This window comes from Desmodus rotundus, chromosome X (genome assembly GCF_022682495.2).
Source record: "Desmodus rotundus isolate HL8 chromosome X, HLdesRot8A.1, whole genome shotgun sequence".
NCBI classification, from domain to species: domain Eukaryota; kingdom Metazoa; phylum Chordata; class Mammalia; order Chiroptera; family Phyllostomidae; genus Desmodus; species Desmodus rotundus.
In genome coordinates this window covers 28,426,072-28,448,983 of record NC_071400.1, presented here as the reverse complement: position 1 = coordinate 28,448,983, position 22,912 = coordinate 28,426,072, and positions in this window count along the sequence as shown.

Below are 22,912 nucleotides of genomic sequence, written 5' to 3'. Positions count from 1 at the left end.
GGGGTGGAGGAATTGGGAGAAAAGGCATACAACTGTAATTGAATAACAATAAAAATTTAAAAAAAAAAAGAAAAAACAAGTGTCCTGAAATGATTTAGTGAGAAGGCTTGAAGGATGAGATAATGCTCTGAACTTTAGGTTTAAAAGCTTCATCAGTTTCAATTATGACACAGACCAGGGTATGAAAGAATGGTAGGGATAACATAGATGAGGTACCCAGAGATAAAGAGTTCTAGGTTGAAAGAATTTGCCATGGTCATGCTTGGTGTTGTTGAAGACACCTACATTGATTGGGGGACTTGTGCTGAAAAGGAGAGATTATAAGCTAGATGCCAATATGTTTAAAAATTCAAAGGAAACATGGTTTAGCCAGATAACTTTTTTCTTGTAGGAACAATTGTTTTTACTTGGAGGTGGAAGAGTAATGTTTTGAACGTGACATTGGAAAGTAAGATATATATTGTTTTTATTTCCAAATCTTAATGGTGTATGGAAATTATGAGAAATTAGCAGATTTCACCTTAGGCTGTTGCTGGGGAAACAAGAGTCAAGTAAGTTAAGACATAATGAAGAATGGGAATCTTGAACTTAAAATTTAAACAATAACTTATGATATTTGTAATTATAGCAGTAGTTTGCCCTGAAAAGAAGCTGTTTGGGGTCAGATGTTGGAATGAGCATTCAACCAAAAATTTAATTTCAGAGAAGAAAATTTATAAAATACTTGTTTCTTTCTTATATTCCAGCTATCATGTGATAGTTAGATGATAAGGAAGGCTGGGAAAACATGCTTTTATTTCACATCACTCCATTCCTCACTCTTCCTCCAGTTTAGAATGTTCTGAGGTCAGGTCCTTTCTTTATTAAGAATTCTACCATAGCCCTAGCTGGTGTAGGTCAGTGGACTGAGAGTGGGCAGCAAACAAAAGGGTCTCTGGTTTGATTCTCAGTCAGGGCACATGCCTGGGTTGCGGGCCAGGCCCCACAAGGAGCAATCACACATTGATATTTCTCTCCCTCTCTTTCTCCTTCTCTTCCCTTCTCTCTCTGAAAATTAATAAATATAATCTTGAAAGACAAGAATTCAGAAAATATTTTTGGGCTTACTTAAGAGTTGGGATTGAGTTCAGAACATGTAAAGACCTTTGCCTTACTGATAACTGTACATGGTCTTGTCTAGTTTTAAAGCCTTGCCCTTCATCTCAAAATATATGGATTTCTGCCATTTACCTCTACCATGGCAGTGAGCAAAACTTGTATGTCAACTAGGCTAAATAACTCAGTGGATTGTGTTGATTTATCAGTTTCAGAGAAGCCAAAGTAGCATCACCATCCTTGACTGTGTGCAAAAATATATGTTGGATTCATTTTTTCCCCTCTTAAGCATGATGAATGTTTATCATTCTAGCACACCTAGAAAGTAAGCTGTTTCTTTCTCAAAGCTAGGGATATATGTGCTAAGCACAAAGCTGTATTGAACTAACTTTTGAGAAGTGGACTATATATATATAAATTGATGGCAGACGTGTACTATAATCTTTGAATAGCTATTCTCTAAACTTTCTCCCAAAGAAACTGAATTGAAGTTATTTGACTCATGCCAGCTTTAAAAAATATCTCTAGGAAAATGATATGCCAAAATACTTGAACATTAATATCATGCCATCTGACACCATCATAATTATATGTTTCTTAAAGAATTAATTTGCCAATTCAGTAAAACTTAAAAAAAACGTAAAAAAAAACTTTCTCAAAATTTCATTTTTACATGCGGAGCTCACAATGAAAGGATGTGATGAATGTCCTATATTATGTTGGAGCCTTACACAATACAGTCAAATGACTGAATATCAGCTTCACTATCAAGGGGATAGGAAAGTTTATTATCCTTATTGGTGCTTTCAGTTCCCTGCAACAGTGCCAAAAAATGATAAGAATGGAAATGTATTAACTGCTGGATTTACATGACATTTCACTGATTTTTTATGATATTTTAGAGAAAATGGTTTTTCAATGCACATATCTACCTTCAGACTTCTTTTTAGTGCCCAACAAGAATATTCCAATGTAGTCAGAAATTTCATAAAACAAGACAATTAATAAAGAGGTAAGTCAGAAAGGAGAGGAGAACTCAAAGACAAACAGGTAAGTTTATCCCTAGTAGATCCTATTAGGAAACTAAATGCAGAAATAAAACCAACACAAATGGTTGTACAATATTTTAAATTTATTTGTATTGTTTATATTCATTGTTAATATTTATGTGGCAGAATAGATTTCATCTGTACAGTTGTTTTTATTAGAATTTTCAGGTAGTTATAATTTTTTCTTTACATCATTTTAAGGATATTTCTTTTCAAAAATCCAAAGTTTTATTATATTTTTTCATTTTGGTGGGGTTGGCATAAAATTTTTATTTTTCTATACTTTTATTGTTGTTCAGTTACGGTTGTCTCAAATTTTCTCCCTTTGCTCTCCTCTGGCACACCAACAACTGCTCCCACGGTCAATCCCCACCTCATTGTCCATGCCTGTGGGTCCTTTATACATGTTCCTTGACTTAACCCTGCCCCATCTTTCCCCCATTATACCCCTCCTCCCACCCCTCTGTTCACTGTCAGAAGGTTCTTTATTTTCATGTCTCTGATTTTATTTTGCTCATTTGTTTGTTTTGTTGATTAGTTCCAATTATAGGTGAGATCATATGGTATTTGTCTTTCACCTCTGGGCTTATTTCACTTAGCAAATGCTCTCTATATCCATCCATGTTGTCGCGAAAGGTAGCAGCTTGTTCTTTCTTTCTGTTGCATAGTATTCCATTGTGAAAATGTACCACATTTTTTTTTTTTGATCCAGTCATTTACTGATGGGCACTTAGGCTGTTTCCAGCACTTCGCTATTATAAATACCAATGCTATGAACATTGGGGTGCATAGGTTATTTTGAATTGGTGATTCAGGGTTCTTAGGGTATAATCCCAGTAGTGGAATCACTGGATCAATATGCAGTTCCATTTTTAATTTTTTACAGTAATGTCATACTGTTTTCCACAGTGGCTGCACCAGTCTGCATTCCTGCCAAGGGTGTACTAGAGTTCCCTTTTCTCCTCAACCTGGCCAACACTTGTTCCTTGTTTATTTGCTAATTATGGCCATTCTGACCAGGACGAAGTGGTATCTCATTGTGGTTTTAATTTGTATCTCTCTGCCAGTGATGTTGAGCATTCTTTCATATGTCTCTGGACTCTCTGTGTGTCCCTTTTGGAGAAGCATCTATTCAGGTCCTTTGCCCATTTTTAAATTAGATTGTTTGTCTTCCTGGAGTGGAGCTGTGTGAGTTCTTTATATATTTTGGAGAACAAATCCTTGTCCAAGGTATCATTTGAAAATATATTTTCCCATACGGTTGGTTCCCTTTTCATTTTGCTGATGTTTTCTTTAGCCACGCAGAAGCTTTTTATTTTGATGAGATCCCATTTGTTTATTCTTTCCTTTATGTCCCTTGCTCTAGGGAACATATCGGTGAAAATACTGCTATGTGGAATGTCTGAGATTTTCCTGCCTATGTTGTCCTCTAGGTGTTTTATGGTATCATGACTTACATTTAAGTCTTTTATACATCTTGAATTTATTTTTCTGTATGGTATAAGTTGGTGGTCAAGTTTCATTTTATTTACATGTAGCTGTCCAGATGTCCTAACACCATTTGTTGAAGAGGCTGTTTTTAGTCCATTTTATGCTTCTACCTCCTTTGTCAAATATTAACTGACCATAGAGACTTGGGTTTATTTCTGGGCTCTCTATTCTGTTCCACTTATCTATATGTCTGTTCTTATGCCAGTACCAGACTGTTTTGATTACAGTGGTGTAATATACTTTGATATTGGTATTGTGACCCCTCCTACTTTATTTTTCTTTCTCAAATTTGCTGTAACTACTAGGGTCATTTATGGTTCCATATAAATTTTTGAAGTGTTTGTTCTATATCTGTGAAATATTTGATTGATATTTTAATAGGGATCACATTGATTTCTGTAGTTCATATATTGGCTTTCTTGATAGTGTACCATTGTTCCATAATTTTTTTTTGTCCCGTTACTTGATTATTTCAGCTGTCTGCAAGTGCCTTGATTCTCTCTCTCTCTCTCTCTCTTTTTTTTTTGCCTGAAAATGTCTGCTGTTGAATCTTCTAAAACAATGTTAATAATAGTAACTACCTCTTATGGTGGTTGTGATGACTAAATGAGTTAATGCATATAAAGCAGTTACAAAAATGTCAGGAACATCATAAGTATGCATTTATTATTATCAATTGTGATCTTTTTCAAAGGAAGAATGCTTCCATCCTGAGGTTTCTGATGTACTGGTATTATGGAATACTTTGCTATGGTTAGCTCTCCTTCCTTTGGTATTTCTGATCTAAGGATCTCTTCTATTATTGGGTCAATGTGTTCAAACAACCTGATTTCTTTTTTCAGTTATATCACCTACCAATTCATGCTGAAAGTACAAAGCTTTGCCATGAGCTTGGTGAGTGATAAGTAATGGTTTGACTCCAAAGAAATGATATCCCTCTCCCTTACAACTTTGCCCCCTTTCTGTTTTATTGAGATAGAATAGTATATAGGAATGGCCTTGGACTAAGGGCCTATCTCCGTTCCTTTCTAGTTATGCCACTCTGAGTAAGCAACCTCTTTGCGTCTAAGTTACCTCATTGATAAAATGACATTAAATAATTGCTGGCTACTAATAAAATTGTAGTTATCTAGGCAGTAAGTTTTTGTAAAATATTTTATTATTGTTGTTGTTGTCATTGTTATTATTATTATTATATTGCATGGAATGATGACTTTAGTGAATGCTTAATTTTATGCTAACCACAGAGCTAATCCACCATTATTCCTACCACCATCTTGACTGGTTCTTTCTTTTACTTCATGTCATTTCCTCAGAAAATATTTATCTGAACATTCAATCTAAACTAACCCATCCTCATTATGCTTTATGGTGTTATCCTGCTTATTGATTTTACATTATGTATCACAATCTAAAATGATTATTTTTACTTATTGATTCATCTGTTAAATGTCTGTGTCTTTTAGGGTGATACTTTTTCTTCTGTGGCCATTATGTAGTAAACAGTGTAGTAGGGTTCTAAGGGTATTGGGGGAGTGAGTTTACCTTTCTATTTCCCAATTTCAGAGCGGCTACAGGGTATTCCAGTGGCTACAGGCTATGGCTACAGAGGTGCCCCTATGACAATTCTTCCAGTCTCTTTTTTTGAAATCACTTTCTCTACCAGAACTCTTTTCCCCTCTTCCTTTCTCTTCAAGTACAAAAGTGACATCCAAGTAGGAGAAGAATAAACTGATGGTACTGAGTGTAAAAAATTGGAAGAAGTAATTTCTTTCTTTCTTTTTCTTTTCTTTTTTTTACTTTCCTACCTCATGTCCTATGTGATGTGAATGCTGTAGATTGAGTATATTCTGCTTGTGGCCTTATAATTTTTCAGAAATAATGTAAGGGTTAAGACTAGTTAACCTAAATATAGTAGAGAAATTAAGCAGTGCATCTTTTTTTGATTGGTTAATGGGGTTTATAGGACTCTGGAAACAAAAGGTTAACAGTTTAAAGGTGCATGTGTTCCGAGTAGGAACACAGACAAGTGAACTTAATTCCTTTAGAGGAAGTGACTCAATTTATTTGCCTTGAGACTTTCTGTGCCTGAGGTCAGTGAACTAATAAATTTTATATGCTCGCCCTTTCTCTCAGTGCTCTATCAAATTCCTAAAAGATATTCACTAGGATGACTTCCATTTGTGTTCTTTAAATGTATGGCTTGAATCAGAAGAAATTTCCCAATCTCTTTTAGATGTGTCTCTCTTGTTAAAATCCAGCAAGCAGGGAAAGAGATCACTTATATTTGCAGACATTATATAGAAAGTGGGCATGTAAACTGACTTACAATTGTGGATTTCAACTTGGTCCTAGTGACTCAGCACCTACACACACACTACAGTAAATTTCAGCCTTCCAATTCCATTAATACCCCTTGCTATGTATCAAGGAGCTAAATAATGCTATTCAACTACTTTTGAGATACTGCTGCTGCTGTTGCTTTCCAACTTTTGGTGTCTGTGGGTATCCAGATGCCCCATGCGATTCCTCCAGGAGTTCAGTCATTAAAGCAAGACTATTCTTTCTCCCGGAGTTTGCAGCCTTCATAAATTAAACAAGCCCAATTTGCTACAGATCTTTCTTTTAGCTATCAGGTTCCTTCATGCTCCCTGTGTAAAATGTTGCTCCAGCTAGTTCTTGCTTAAGCAGCTCCTCTAGAGTCCCCAGAGGTCTCTTATACAAATTCTGTCAATGCTAAATGAGAGATTTGAGTAGTTTTTTTTTTCTTTTGACTTTTGTAGAGATCATAAATGTAGAGAATGTGAGCTAAAGTATTAATTTTCCCTGAATCAGCTAGTTTCACCTTGAAATGAGACTAGTTTGCTAGGAAATCAGTTTCAGATGCTTTTCTACTTATGTGATCTCTGGTTATCTGGTATAATTGATAGAAAGAATTGTCTTATTTCTGCCTACTTCAGCTCATTGTATTATGTTGTGTCTGAGTTGTTTGAAAGAATGGGGAAAGGGAAAATGATTGGAAGAAAGCTATGCCATGCATCTGAATGGATTATAATATATAAACCAAGGATGGTAAAGCTTACAAAATCTATACAATAATTAATTAGAGCCATGACTTGAGGAATAAAAAAATGACTGGAATGGACTTTGAGAATAGTAGATATAGGGAGAGAAGATAACCAGGTAAATTAGAAAACTTATACCAGAGAATTCTAGAGCACTTTATCCTTACTATAATTTTTCCTGTCAGAAATATTGCTGAAGAACTTTAATCTCATAATTTGATTAAATAACTTTCTAATAATTAGAAAAATAGGCTTTGAAGTCAGGCCAACTTAGGTGTGAACCTTTGTTTTGCTATATTACCTTTGTGACCTTGGTTATATATCTGCACTTTGTCTGTGAAATGGACATACTAATAGTAGTACTATATGACATAGTCGTTGTAAGTGGTAAATTTCATAATGCATGTATTTTGTTTGCCACATTGTTTTGCATATATTAAGTATCATTAAAAGATAGTTGTTATTGTTACAGTCATTAAAAGGAGGCCAGACACAAGGAATTAATATTATATGATTTCCTCATTTAAGAAGTAGTAAAAAGTGGGGAGTTCCAGCCAAGATGGAAGCTTAGGTAGAAATGCTTCACTTCCTCACACAACCAAAAGAAGGATAACAACCAATTTAAAAACAATTAACAACCAGAATTGCTAGAATAGCAAACTGTATCAACTCCCACAACCAAGTACTTAAAGAAACATTCATCTAGACTGCTGCACCAGGACAAAGAAATGTGGCCCAAATGAAAGAACAAATAAAATTTCCAGAAAAAGAACTAAGTGACAAGGGGATAGACAATCTATCTGATGCATAGTTCAAAACACTGGTAATCAGGATGCTCACAGAGTTGATTGAGCTTGGTCGCAAAATAAAGGAAGTAATGAAGGCAACACAAAGAGAATTAAAGCAAAATATACAGGGAACCAACATTGAAGGGAAGGAAACTGGGATGCAAATCAATAACTTGGAACACAAGGAAGAAATAAACATTCAATCAGAACAGAATAAAGAAACAAGAATTAAAAAAAGTGAGATCAAAACCTTGTCAGAGATATCATTGGGAAATATATTTTCCCATACAGTTGGTTCCCTTTTGATTTTGCTAATGTTTTCTTTACCCATGCAGAAGCTTTTTATTTTCATGAAGTCCTATTTGTTTATTCTTTCCTTTGTGTCCCTTGTCTGGAGAGCACTATGCTAAGTGAAGTAAGCCAGGTGACGAAAGACAAATACCATATGATTTCACCTATAAGTGAAACAACAAAATAAACAAGCAAGCAAAATATAACTAGAGACATTAAAATTAAGAACAGACTGAGAGTAACCAGAGGGGAGGGGAGAGGGAAATAATGTGGGAAAGAATGGAAAGGGTCATAAATGAACATGTATAAAGGACCCATGGACAAAGCCAAAGGGGGGTTGGATTGAGAGTGGGAGGTGGAGGTGGGTAAAGCGGGGCAAAGTGGTGGTGTAAAAATGGAGACAACTGTATTTGAACATAATGAAAAATATCAAAAAATAAATTACATTTTATTAATTATGCTAAAAAGTGAGCAGAGGCTTAAGAATCTCTGAGATAACTTTAAGCTCTCAAACATCCAAATCATAGGGGTGCCAAGATGAGAAGAGGAAAAGCAAGAAATTGAAAACTTTTTGAAAAAAAAAAAAAGAAGAAAAAATTCCCCAATCTGGCAAAGGAAATAGACTTCCAAGAAGCCCAAAGAGTCCCAAAGAAATTGGACCCAAGGAGGAACACACCAAGGCACATGATAATTAAGTTACCCAAGGTTAAAGATAAGGAGAGAATCTTAAAAGCATCAAGAGGAAAGGAGACAGTTAACTACAAAAAAATTCCCATAAGACTATCAGCTGCTTTCTCAAAAGAAACCTTGCAGGCAAGAAGGGGCCTGAAAGAAGTATTCCAAGTCATGAAAGGCAAGATCCTATATCGAAAATTACTCTATCCAGCAAAGCTATCATTTAGAATGGAAGGGCAGATAAAGTGCTTCCCAGATACTATAAAGTTAAAGGAGTTCATCATCACCAAGCCCTTATTATATGAAATGTTAAAGGGACTTATCTAAGAAAAAGATCAAAAACTATGAACAGTAAAATGACAACGAACTCATAACTATCAACACCTGAACCTAAAAAACAAAAACAAACTAAGCAAACAACTAGAACAGGAACAGAATCACAGAAGTGAAGATCACATGGAGGGTTATCAATGGGGACAAGGAGGGGGAGAATGAAGGGGAGGTACAGGTAATAAGAAGCATAATTTGTAGGCATAAAATAGACAGGGATAGGTTAAGAATAGTATAGGAAATAAAGAAGCCAAAGAATTTATATGTACAACCTATAGACATGAACTGAGGTGGGGGGTGGGGAGTGCTGTAGGGTCGGGGGATGCAGGGCAGAGGGAGGAGAAAAAATTGAGATGACTGTAATAGCATAATCAATAAAATATACTTAAAAAAAGAAGCAGTAAAAACTAGTAAAAAGTGGTCCCATAACTTAAATACCTGTGCAATCCTGTGGAAATTAGTGAAAAATCTCTGCCTCTCAGTTCCTTCAAGTATCAATGGGCATAAACATAATACCTACCACATAAAGTATGCCTCACATGAGATAATGTAGTAAAATCTTAGCTAAGGGCCTAGTTCCATTGTTAATGCTGAATAAATGTTAGTGTTTACATTTATTCCTCATTTGACCCCAGAAATCACTAGCCTGTAATTTCAATATAAAGGCCTTAATCTATTCGATCCTTAAACATTTATCAAGTACCTACTATGTGCCAGACACTCTTCTTAGGACTAGAGATATATCAACAAATAAAACCAAAAATCATCTCTAAACTTTTTCTGCTTTTATTCTTTTGAAGACTGCTAAGCATAATTATATTTAGTATGTTAAAAAAAGATTAGGACTATGGAAAAAATGAGTAGGGTGTAACGAATTAGGACTGCTGGAGTGGAGAGGGGTAAGTAATTAAAAGATTAACAGGGCAATCAAGGTAGGTCTATCTGGAAGAGTGTAATCTGAGCAATAATGTAAAAGAGATGAGGAAGAGAGCCATGTGGCTATCTAAAAATGTCTGTCTCTGACAGAGTGAATATCCAAGAAAACACTGAGACAATGATATGCCTGGTATGCTGAACAAATAGTGAAGTTTTCAATGTGCCCAAAGTGGAATGAACAAGGAAAAGTGATGCAGGGGATGATGTTAAAGTGGTTCAGGAACCCAGGTCATGTGGGGCCTTGTACATCAATGTATGAAATTTGTATTTTACTCAAGATCAGAAGCTATTGGAGGGATTTGAGCAAAGAAGTTATGTCATTTTACTTATCTTTTCAATGGATCACTATGGCTATTGTATATAGAGTAGACCATGGTGGGGGGTGTGATAAATGTGGAAGTAAGCTAATCAGGGAGCTATTAATTAATACAAAATAATTGTACTAGAGAGGTATGGGGAGACCTGGTCAGATTCTACATAGTTTGAAAGTAGAGCCTGAAGGATATGTGGAATAATGTCAAGGTTTTTGACTTGAATGGAGTTGACATTAACTGAATGTGGTAATTAGATTCTAAGATGGCCTCATGTGGTTTTAATTTACTGGTATCCACACCTTTCTGTGATCATACTCTTTCAAGTTTTGAATGGACCAGTAACTTTCTTCTAACCAATAGAATATGACAAAAGTGAGGGCAAGTTACTTCCATGATTACATTATATATAACAGTCACTTCCATATTGCTAGCAAGACTCTCTACCTTTCTGAATTTGATGAAGCAAGTAGATTTATTAGAGAGATCCATGTGTCAAAGAACTTAGGATGGGTTCAGGTGGATAGCCAGAAAAATATATAAATACTGCAAACAAACATGTAAGCTTTGGAGTGAATCCATCTCTAATCCAGCTCTCCTATATGTGACCCAAAAGGTGGCTGACACTTTAATTGCAGCCTTGTAAAAGAGTCTGAAAGCTGAAGGCACAGCTAAACCATGTTCTGACCCCAAAAACTGAAATAATGAATGGTATTATGTTAAGCCACTAAAGTATGTTGTACATTTTTATGCATCAATATATAATTAACATGGTGAGAAAGGAAATACTGTTGTAGAAGCACATTTGTAGAAGTGAATATTAGAAATTGTACATTGAGTATGTTGGGTTAAAATGTCTATTAAACATTCAGGTGGATATTAAAATGTTTATCCAACTTACATATGTTGGATATGTAAGTCTGGATTTCAGGGGAGAAATCTCAGAAAGGGATATAAATTTGGGAATCAGCAACAAATATGTGGGATTTGAATACATGAAAATAGGTGTTATTACCTAGCAAGTGAACTTAGGGGAAAAAGCACTCTAGCAAATGAGCCACAGGACACTCCAAAGTTAATAACATGGAGAGAAAAGGAAGAACTAGACAAAGTCATTGAAGTCAGAGGGAAACCAAAATGGTATGGTATCCTGGAAACCATTTTTTAAAGTGTTTCATGGAGAAAGGAGAGATATACAGTGTATATATCAAAAAATCTGAATGCTGGTTATTGGCTATTGGAATTAGCAATGTGCCAATTATTGAAATGTTTTCTAATAGTGAATTCAAGACAAAATGAGTAAAGGGAAATTGCTGATAGTATAAGCAACTCTTTTAGGAATATTGCTGTTTAGGGGAAGCATAGAAATGGGGCAGTATCTGGTGAAGAGTAGTGGGGTCCAGAGAAGGTTTCTTTTATCCTTATATAGAAAAAAAATGGGAATAATTAAGCAGGGAGGGGAAATGTGTGTATAATGCAGACGGGATAATGGTGAAATAGTATCTTTGACTAGGTGAAATGGGATGGGATCTAGTGCATAAGGGAATTGATTGACCTGTTTAGGAATGTGGGCACATCATTCATTATAATAGAAGAGAAAAAATATGGTTTCAGATTTAGATAGGCTGGTAGAGGTAATATTTTAGAAAGTTCTCTTCTGTTTGTTTCAATGTTTTCAGTGAAGTAGAAAACAAAATAATCAGCTGAGAATGAGGATGTGGAAGAAGGTGCTAAAGGTTTGAAGAAAAAAAAGGAAATTGTGAAATAATAATTTAAAAAAAAATTAAAATTAATTAATTTATTTTTATTCAGTTACAATTGTCTGCATTTTCTCCCCATCCCTCCACCCCAGCCAGTCCCACCTCCCTCCCCCACCTATACCCTGCCCCTTGATTTTGTCCTTGTGTCCTTTATAGTAGCTCCTAATTTAGAAGATGGGAGAATAAATTGACTAAAAAAAATAAGATATAACTTCAGGGCAGCATCAGCAAACGAGATGTATGGCCATGTATTTGTGGGTGTGTGTTTTTCTCCAGACCTGTTAAACTCTATGGGTACTGGTATAATAGATGAAGAATTTGACTTAAATACTACAAACACAGGCACCATTGGTCCACAATAGGAGGGTATTTTATCTATTATTTATTTCCCTGAATGTTCTCAAGGACTTTATGGGTTTACTCTTCCTAGTCTGTCAATTGGTTTTCTCAGCACTATCCATCTTCCAGAATTGTTGTAGGCCAACTTCCACAAATGCTGGTGTCTCTACAGTCCATGCTGTTAGTCATAATTGTCTTGCTGCTGGTTGCAGAGCAAGAGAATGGTCTATACAATTTGGAAATTGCTCGCAGAATAAAAAGTCTCTGCTTATCATTAGGTAGAAATGTCATCACCTCAACATCTAAAACATCCAAATTTCCCCATTCACTGTTTCTCATATCTGATGTTTAACTCACACCTTTGTGGCTCTTTCAATTATGAGGGAGAAAACTCTTCTTTCACTATCATGTTTAGTCTGAGATGTCTCATTTGCAAAATTGTTCACTCCCTGTTAGAGAAGATTGTGATTATTTTTTTCAAAGAATATCCATCCATTTATAAGACAGTATCAATGCCAGCAGAGCAGGGTCAGCAGTGAGTTTACCAATAGTTGTGCACTATATCCAGAACCAGGCCTCCCATCCAATGATTTAAAGACTTATATTGGGTTTAGGTCATCAGTTAAGGCTTCTTCACTTTCAGGTTCCAGTTTCCTGCCAGGTTTTCTTGGCTGGGGTCAGTTTAGTCTATCAGACATGCCTTACTAACTTTGAAACTCTCTGGAAAGTGATGAAGGATATTCTAATCTTCCTCTTATGAGCCTCTTAAATCCTATAAAAATTTATTAATAAAAATAGTTTTGTTTCACCTACTAAGAACATTACAGCTCAAGGTCCTTCACAACCTTAAAGTGTTCAACTATGTCCTTAATCCCTACAAGTATTAAATTAAAACTTGTTTCTGTAAAACTAAAAGAGACCTCTCATAGGTTTCTCCTCAAATTAAAGGGACAGCCTACCTAATGGGAAATTCTTATTTCTGTACCACAATGCACAGATTTCCTTTAGTCACTTAAAATGTCAGTTTTCCAGATTCTAAAGTTGTACAATCCAAACTCAACCAAGAACTCCTTCATAGTATTGAGTAATGACAACAAACCCTTATATTTGTATAACACAGCATGTTAGTGGTTGGCAAAATACTTAAAAATGCATATTACTTGACCTCACACCTACTGTATCAGAATATCTGGGTATGAGTCCAAGAAATATAATTTTATCCAGATTCCAGATTATTCCATTATGCATCCAATTCTGGGACTCCCATTTTTATACTTTTCAAAGTAAGTTCATATATTTTCATTCTCTCTCCCTTTGTCTCTCTCTTCTTCCTTTTTGCTTGCAATTTAATTCATTATATTTTAGAGGCTTGACCTAATAAAGCCACAGAAAGGCTAAAAGAACATTTTATATAATAATTTCATTGAGATATAATTCACACACCATAAATTTCACTTTTTAAAAATGTACAAATTCAGTGGATTTTTAGTAGACTCACAAAGTTGTCAACAATCAATTCTATCTAAATTTGGAATATTTTTCATCACACCAAAAGAAAACCCAATATACAGTAGCAGTCACTAATCATCTCTTCCTACATGCCCCCAGCTGTTGGCAACTGTTATTTTCTGTCTCTGTGGATTTGACTATTCTGGACATTTCATATAAAGTTAATCATACAGTATGTGGCCTTGTGCATCTCAATTTTTTCACAATATGAAAACAGGTCATGTTTTCAAGACTCATCCATGATGTAGCATACATCAGTACTCCATTCCTTTATTTTTAAATATATTTTATTGATTATGCCATTACAGTTGAATAAAGGGAGGGAGACCTCCCCTTTATTCCCCTCCTCCCTGAAGCCCCCCTCAACCTGCATTCCTCCCCCTTAGTTAATGTCCATGGGTCATACATAAAAGTTCTTTGGCTTCTCCATTTCCCATACTATTCTTAACCTCCACCTGTCTATTTTGTACCTACCATTTATGCTTCTTGTGCCCTGTACCTTTTCTCCCACTCTCTCCTCTTCACCTCCCCACTGACAACTGTCCATGGGATCTCCATTTCTGTGATTCTCTTCATGTTCTAGTTGTTTGCTTAGTTTGTTTTTGCTTTTGTTTTTTAGGTTGGATTGTTGATAGTTGTGAGTGTGTTGTCATTTTCCTGCTCATATTTTATATCATCTTTTTCTTAGATAAGTCCCTTTAATATTTCATATAATAAGGGTTTGGTGGTGATGAACTCCTTTAACTTTATAGTATCTGGGAAGCACTTTATATGCCTTTCCATTCTAAATGATAGCTTTGCTGGATAGAGTAATCTTGGATGTAGGTCCTTCCTTGCCTTTCATGACTTTGAATACTTCTTTCCAGCCCCTTCTTGCCTGCAAGGTTTCTTTTGAGAAAGCAGCTGATAGTCTTATGGGAACTCTTTTGTAGTTAACTGTCTCCTTTTCTCTTACTGGTTTTAAGATTCTCTTGTTATCTTTAGCAATAATCGTGCCTCGGATAAACCTCCTTGCCTATAAGATTCTCTCCCTATCTTTAATCTTGGGTAATGTAATTATGATCTGCCTTGGTGTGTGCTTCCTTGGGTCCAAGTTCTTTGGACTCTCTGAGCTTCCTGGAACTCCTGGGCATCTATTTCCTTGGCCAGATTGGAGAGGTTCTCCTTCATTATGTTTTCAAATAAGTTTTCAATTCCTCGCTCTTCTCCTCCTTCTGGCACCCCTATGATTCAGATGTTAGAATGTTTAAAGTTGTCTCAGAGGTTCCTAAGGCTCTCCTCATTTTTTTTTTTTTTTAATTCTTGTTTCTTCATTTTGTTCAGGTTGAATATTTCTTTCTTCCTTCTGGTCTAAATCATTGATTTGAGTCCTGGTTTCCTTCCCATCACTGTTGGTTTCCTGTGCATTTTCCTTTATTTCATTTTTCATAGCCTGCACTTTTTCCTCTATTTTGTGACCTTACTCAACCAATTCTGTGAATATCCTGATTCCCAGTATTTTGAACTGTGCATCTGATAGGTTGGCTATCTCTTCATCACTTAGTTGTATTTTTTCTGGAGCTTTGATCTGTTCTTTCATATGGGCCATTTTTTTTTTTTTTGTCTTGGCATGCCTGTTATGTAATAAGGGGCAGAGCCTTAGGTATTTGCCAGGGCAAGGCAACCTGGCACTGTATGTTGGGGTCCAAGAGGGAACAGTGCCACTGCCTGGCTCTCAGTGGGCTTTCTGTCACTTCCCCCACTACCCACAAGCAAATTGGACCCTTCTGGTGTTGACCTGGGTGGGTGGTGTGTGTATGTTCTAGGACCCTGTGGGTCTCTCCAGTGAACTCTTCTGTGAGGCTGAGAGTTTATATCAGCACTGCAACACTCACAGGTTTTTTCAGTCAGAGGTTTTGAGGCTTTATTTCCCCATGCTGGAACCCTGGGTTGTGCTGTCTGTCTTGCTCCCCAGTTGTTCCTCCTGGTTTATCTGCACGCAAATGTAGGACCACATACTCTGCCAGCTATTGCCCGCCCCAGTCCTCCAACCACCACCTTGTTGCATGTCCTCTCCACCCCAGCTGCCTGTGTCCGATTGTCCTACCTGTCTGAATGAATGTTTCTTCCCTAACTCCTTGGTTTTTGGACTTCCATATAGTTTGATTTTCTGGCAGTTCTGGTTGGTTTTTGTTCTTAAATTTCTTGCTGTCCTTCTTTTGGTTGTGAGGCAGCATTGTGTACCTACCTATGCCTCCATCTTTGCCAGAAGCTCTATTCCTTTTATGCTTGAATAATATGCTATTTTGTGACTATATATTTTATTTGTCCATTCATTAGTTGATGGATATTGGGATGGTTTCTAGTTTGTTTTTGCTATTGTGAAAAAATGCTGCTAAAAATATACATGTACAAATTTTTTAACATGTTTTTAAATTTCTTAATTTTTTAATTCAATTTTTAAAAATTTTTCATTGTTGTTCAAATACAGATGTCTCCATTTTCTCCCCACCATGGCCCCCTGCCCCACCTATCCCCACCTCCCACCCAGGAACCTACCCCCTTTAGCTTTGTCCATGAGTCCTTTGTACATGTTCCTTGATGGACCTTCCCCTTCTTTCACCTGTTATTCCTCTGATCTCATGTATAAGTGGAATCTAATCAACAAATCAAAGAAGCAAGCAAAATATAACCAGAAACAATGAAATAAAGAACAAATTGACAGTAAATCTCTCAATTTTTAAAATGCAATTTATTGGATCACATGGTCATGCTTTTGGAAGAACTTTGGGGAAATTTCCTGTTTTTATAAGCAGCTGCAATATTTTATATTCACACCATCTACAAATGAGACTTTCAAAAGACATATGTCTTTTTTTAAACTTTATTTTTATTGTGGACATTATTACAGATTACAGTCAAACTAGTGAGTTTGTAAAGTGGTATCTCTTGCTCTTGATTTGCATTTCCCTAATGATTAATGATATTGAACGTCTTTTTTATGTGTATGTCTTCTTTGGAGAAATGTTTATTTGTATACTTTTTACATTTTTATTGTGGTAAAATATACTAAACATATATTTACTATTTTAACTATTTTAAAATGTAAAATTCAATTACATGATACATTCATAATGATGTCCAACAATCACCACTATCTAGATGCAGAACATATTTATCACTGAAAAAGGAAACCCCATACTCATTAAGAACTCATTCTTTATTCTCATCTCCCCATAGTCCCCATCAACTACTAATCTGCTGTCTTTCTAGATTTTCTTATTCTTGACATTTTATATAAATGGAGTCATACAATATGTGACTATTTTTGACATTTTATATAAATGGAATCATACAATATGTGACTATTTTAGTAGCTGGCTTATTTTACTTCATATAATGTTTTTCAGTTTCATCCATTCTGTTTTTCCATTTCTTTTTATGGCTTGAACTTTTGTTGTCCTATTTTGGAAAACATTGCTAAATCCAAGATTATACAGGTTATACTCTTATTTTCTTTTCTTTTCAAGGTTTTATAGTTCCAGCTCCTATATTTATGCCTTTGTTCTACTTTAAGTTAATATATCTATGGTACAAGGTAAGGTCCTACTTCATATTTTTGGTTATGAATGTCTAGTTTTTCCACTACTGTTTGTTGAAGAGACTGTTTCCCTTCACAGCATGGTTTTTGCATTCTTGGAAACAAGCAATTCAGCATAGATGTAAATTTATTTCTGAACTCTTAATTCTCTTCCATTGATTTATATGCCTATCCTTATGCCACTACTATATATATTTTTTGATTACAGAGCTTTATTATAACCTGAAATCAAGAAGTGTGAGTCTCTAAAGTTCTTTTTCAAGATTATTTTGGATATTCAGATTCCTTTACTGTTCTGTATGAATTTTAGTATTGGCTTTCAATTTCTGAAAGAAAAAAAAAGATCATTGGAAATCTAGAATATGGATGTATTTCCACTTAATTAAGACTTCTTAAAATTTCTCACCAATGTTTAGTAGTCTCCATGGTACAAGTCTTACACTTCCTCTGTTAAATTTATTCTTAAGTATTTTTATTATTTTTGATGCTATTTAAAATGGAAATGTTTTTTTAAAGATTTTATTTATTTATTTTTAGAGAGAAGGGAAGGGAAGGAGAAAGAGAGGGAGAGAAACATCAATGTGTGGTTGTCTATCAAGCACCCACTACTGGGGACCTGGCCCGAAACCCAGGCAGATGCCTGGACTGGGCATCAAACCAGAGACCCTTTGGTTTACAGGCTGCTGCTCAATCCACTGAGCCATATCAGCCAGAGTTAAATGCAAATGTTTTCTTAATTTCCTTTTTAGATAACACATTGCAAGTGTTAATTGTATGTAACTTTGCTGAATTTTCTTATTAGCTCTAATTTACTTAACGTGGTAAATACACTTAAGATGACGTCTACACTCAATATATTTTAAAATGTACAATACAGTATTGTTAACTATAAGCACAAACTTTTACAACATATTTTTAGAACATTTTCACCTTGCATGACTGAAATTTTGTACTCATTGAAGAATTCCCTATTTTCCCCTTTGTCTAGCCCCTGGCAACTACTCTTTTTTTTCTCTACTCTTTGTCATTCTACTCTTTTTTTTTTTTTTTTTTTTTTGAACTGTGATACTTGTTTTATTTAGTCTTTGGTTTGACAAGAAAATTTTTTCCCATTTCTTTTTAAAAAATTTTTATTGTTATTCAATTACAGTTGTTTACCTTTTTTTTGAATGAAGTACTTTCAATGAAGTACTACTTCAAATCAGTTATTCTACAACAAGGTTATAAACCAGGATGATTTACATTCATGGTAAGGTTTTTCCTTAGCTTTTTCTAGGTCAAGATGATCTCTTCTATGCCCAAGGATTCTGAACTCTTCAAATGCAACACGATTTCTGTTTAAGCACTGGAATTGATTCAAATTATCTTTTTTAAGGAAACGTTTGGCTATGCCTAAAGGCAATTCTGCAGGCAGTTCTATGTATAGGTGGACTATCTCTGCCTCAGCAAGAATATAGTTTAGGCCTCTTAATTGTCATAGAACCTAATGTCAGCTTAGTCTTTAGATTATCAGATATCTAAAGTATATGACTTTCACTTTAATTAATAGCTTGAGATATCAGGATTCTAGAAACACTTCTGAGAGCTCAGTCTTGAATTGACTGCTATCCTATACCTGAGAGAAGTGCAGTTGAGACAACTGGTATTTGAGATCAAATTACTGTGCTACAGTAATTATCAATTCTTCTAGACTCTTGTAGTTCTAGTATATGCCAAGTTATATCACAGAATGCAATAGACCATGCTCTATTAGCTGAGTTTCACAAGAGTTATAAATTAATGGATTGACCTTGGCTTGTATGAATTTAATAAGAAACAGCTGTTTGAAAAACCTTTTATTTTTCTGGAAAAAAATCACTCTGGAAGATATTGCCAAACATGTTAATCAATATAAATAATAGAGGATAATATAAATTATCAACTCCTAGCCCTTCAATAATAATTCTTCAGATTGTCTTCTGAGAACATATATCAAAACGGGTTCATTTTGAGGAAAGAAAATATGATAGAGGTATATTGCATCAGAAAACTACTCAGAAAGGGCAAGTCTGGTGCTTCTCTTGGTAGGGATGAAGATCCACCACTAGTTTTGAAGAATACTAAAAACAAACTTTGGAAAGGATATGAAAATTTATTTTATTGATAACTGGCAACCGGGTTTCTTCATGTAGTATTGCAGTATGAGTTTGACAAGCAATTTGGAAGGTATAATTAATACTCCTTGAATAACTTTGCTAGAAGCAAATGCCTCATAAAGGGCCACTAGTCCAGGAGATTCCATTCATATTGTTGCCTATGTGAATAGTGCCCCATTAATTGTACACTATACACTTAGCTATATGTGGAAACCCTGCCTTTGTCTCCATTGAAGTTATAATATTTTGAAAAGCACAATTAAACATTGTCAATAATGTTTATTAAATATATGTGGACATATCCCTATCATATATATATACACGTGTATTTGTATGTGTGTGTGTATGCATGTATTCATATTTGCACTTTGTTCTGATTGGAGCCTAAATTCAAATTGAAAATCTGTCTAGTTTGTGCTGAATAATTGTTTTTTTTTCCTTTGTGCTTCTACTTTCCCAATTCCAGAAAATGTCACCTGACAAACCTGGGCTAAAATATTACATTTTCAGAGATGCCCTTCATTAGGTTGAGGAAATTTCCTTCTATTCCTAGTGAACTGAAAGTTTTCATTTTGATTATGAATGCTGTTAAAGTATGTGAAATGGCTGTCTGCATATATTGAATAAATAACATAGCTTTATTTTTTATTATTTTTTTAGAGGGGAAGGGAGGGAGAAAAATATCAATGTGTGGTTACCTCTCACACTGGGGACCTGGCCTACAACTCAGACATGTGTCCTGACTGGGAACCAAACCAGTGACGTTTTGGTTTGCAGGTGGCACTCCATCCACACCAGCCAGGGCTGAATTTACTTTTTAAAAATTGTTGTTCAAGTGCACTGGTCTCCATTTTCTTGCCACCACTTTCCCTGCCACACCCACACCCATCTCTGACCCTCAAACCTTCCCCATTTTGGTTTTGTCCCTGGGTCCTTTATACATGTTCCTTGATGACCCTTCCCGTTCTTTCCCACTTTTCTCATTTATTTCACTGTCCCAGCACCTGTAGAGAACTGTGTTTGCCATTCTTCTAATACATCTCTAAAACATGGTTTTAAAAAAAGACTTTTGATGGAAGATCTCTTAAGGGATGCAATTCTTCCACTGTATAACTGCTCCAAAATATCTTAAAGTCAAAGCCTGGCCATTGGAAAACTATATACTTAACCTGAATTATTTAAGCTGATTATAAACTAGTTTTACTGAATTAAACTTTATTATGCTCTTACAATCATATGTGGTAGGAAAAAGCCCTATGAAAGTAATTGTTTTATTAACCCTGATTGTTTTGGTATTATTTGCAATGTCACCTCCATGAGGACACAGAAGAGAGAATTTTCTGGTAAAGTTTTTTCTTAAGATCAGATAAGAGATGATACTTTGCTTTGTGCATTGGCTGTTAGAAAGAAAGAACCAAAGCTCACTTGAATGATTAAGTTCTAGTAAGTGTATACAATTTCATGCATGCATCTTGTGTTTTTTTTTTAATTTATTTTTTATTTTTATTCAATTACAGTTGTATGCCTTTTCTCCCCTTCCCTCCCCCTACGCCAGCTGAACCCACCTCCCTCCCCCACCCCCACCATCCCCACCGATTTTGTCCATGTGTCCTTTATAATAGTTCCTGCAATCCCCTCTTCCCACTGTCCACACCCCACTCCCCCCTGGCCACTGCTAGACAGTTCCCCCCATCAATGTCTCTGGTTGTATTTTGTTTGCTTTTTTCTTTTGTTGATTATGTTCCACAATGGAATTCTACGCAACAGAGAGAAAGAAGGAGCTTATACCCTTTGCAACAGCATGGATGAAACTGGAGAGCATTATGCTAAGTGAAATAAGCCAGGCGGTGAAGGACAAATACCATATGATCTCACCTTTAACTGGAGCATCTTGTGTTTTAAACTTTAACCTGGATGCATTGTTATACAAATCTTGTTTTTTTATTATTATTATTTTTTGAATTTTTTATTGTTATTCAATTACAGTTGTGTGCCTTTTCTCCCCATCCCTCCACCCCACCCCATCCAAAGCCCCCTCCCTCCCCCACCTTCACCCTCCCCCTTGATTTTGTCCATGTGTCCTTTCTAGTAGTTCCTGTAATCCCCTCTCCTCATTGTCCCCTCCCCACTCACCCCTGTCCATTGATAGATTGTTCTTAACTTCAATGTCTCTGGTTATATTTTGTTTCATTTTTTTTTTCTATTTATTATGTTCCAGTTAAAGTGAGATCATATGGTATTTGTCCCTCACCGCCTGGCTTATTTCACTTAACATAATGCTCTCCAGTTCTATCCATGCTGTTGCAAAAGCTATAAGCTCCTTCATTCTCTCTGCTGCATAGAATTCCATTGTGTAAATATATCATGGTTTTTAGATCCACTCGTTTGCTGATGGGCACTTAGGTTGCTTCCAGTACTTGGATATTGTAAATTGTGCTGCTATGAACATTAGGGTGCACAGGTTCTTTTGGACTGGTGTTTCAGGGTTCCTAGGGTATAGTCCCAGCAGTGGAATTGCTGGGTCAAAGGGCAGTTCCATTTTTAGTTTTCTGAGAAAATTCCATACTGTTTTCCAAAGTGGCCTCACCAGTCTGCATTCCCACCAACAGTGCACTAGGGGTCCCTTTTCTCCGCATCCTCTCCAACATTTGTTTGTGGATTTGTTTATGTTGGCCACTCTGACTGGTGTGAGATGGTACCTCATTGTGGTTTTAATTTGCATGTCTCTGATGGCTAGTGATGCTGAGCATGTTTTCATATGTCTCTGGGCCCTCTGTATGTCTTCCTTGGAGAAGTGTCTGTTCAAGTCCTTTGCCCATTTCTTAATTGGGTTATTTGTCTTCCTGGAGTGGAGTCATGTGAGTTCTTTATATATTTTGGAGATCAGGCGCTTGTCTGAGGTATCATTGGCAAATATGTTTTCCCATACTATTGGTTCTCTTTGTAATTTGGTGCTGTTTTCTTTAGCCATGCAGAAGCTTTTTATTTTGATGAGGTCCCATTTGTTTATTCTTTCCTTTATGTCCCTTGCTTTAGGGGACATGTCCGTGAGGATGTTGCTGCATGGAATGTCTGAGATTTTCCTGCCAATGTTTTCCTCGAGGACTTTTATGGTGTTACGACTTATATTAAGTCTTTTATCCATGTTGAGTTTATTTTTGTGTATGGTGTAAGTTGGTGATCGAGTTTCATTTTTTTGCACGTAGCTGTCCAGATTTCCTAATACCATCTGTTGAAGAGGCTGTTTTTGCTCCATTTTATGCTCCTGCCTCCTTTGTCAAATATTAACTGACCATAAAGACTTGAGTTTATTTGTGGGCTCTCTGTTCTGTTCCATTGGTCTATGTGCCTGTTTTCATGCCAGTACCAGGCTGTTTTGATTACCGTGGCCTTGTAATACAGTTTGATATCAGGTATTGTGATCCCTCCTGCTTTGTTCTTCTTTCTCAAAATTGCTGCAGCTATTCAGGGTCGTTTATGGTTCCATATAAATATCTGAAGTGTTTGTTCTATATCTGTGAAATATGTCATGGGTACTCTAATAGGGATTCCATTGAA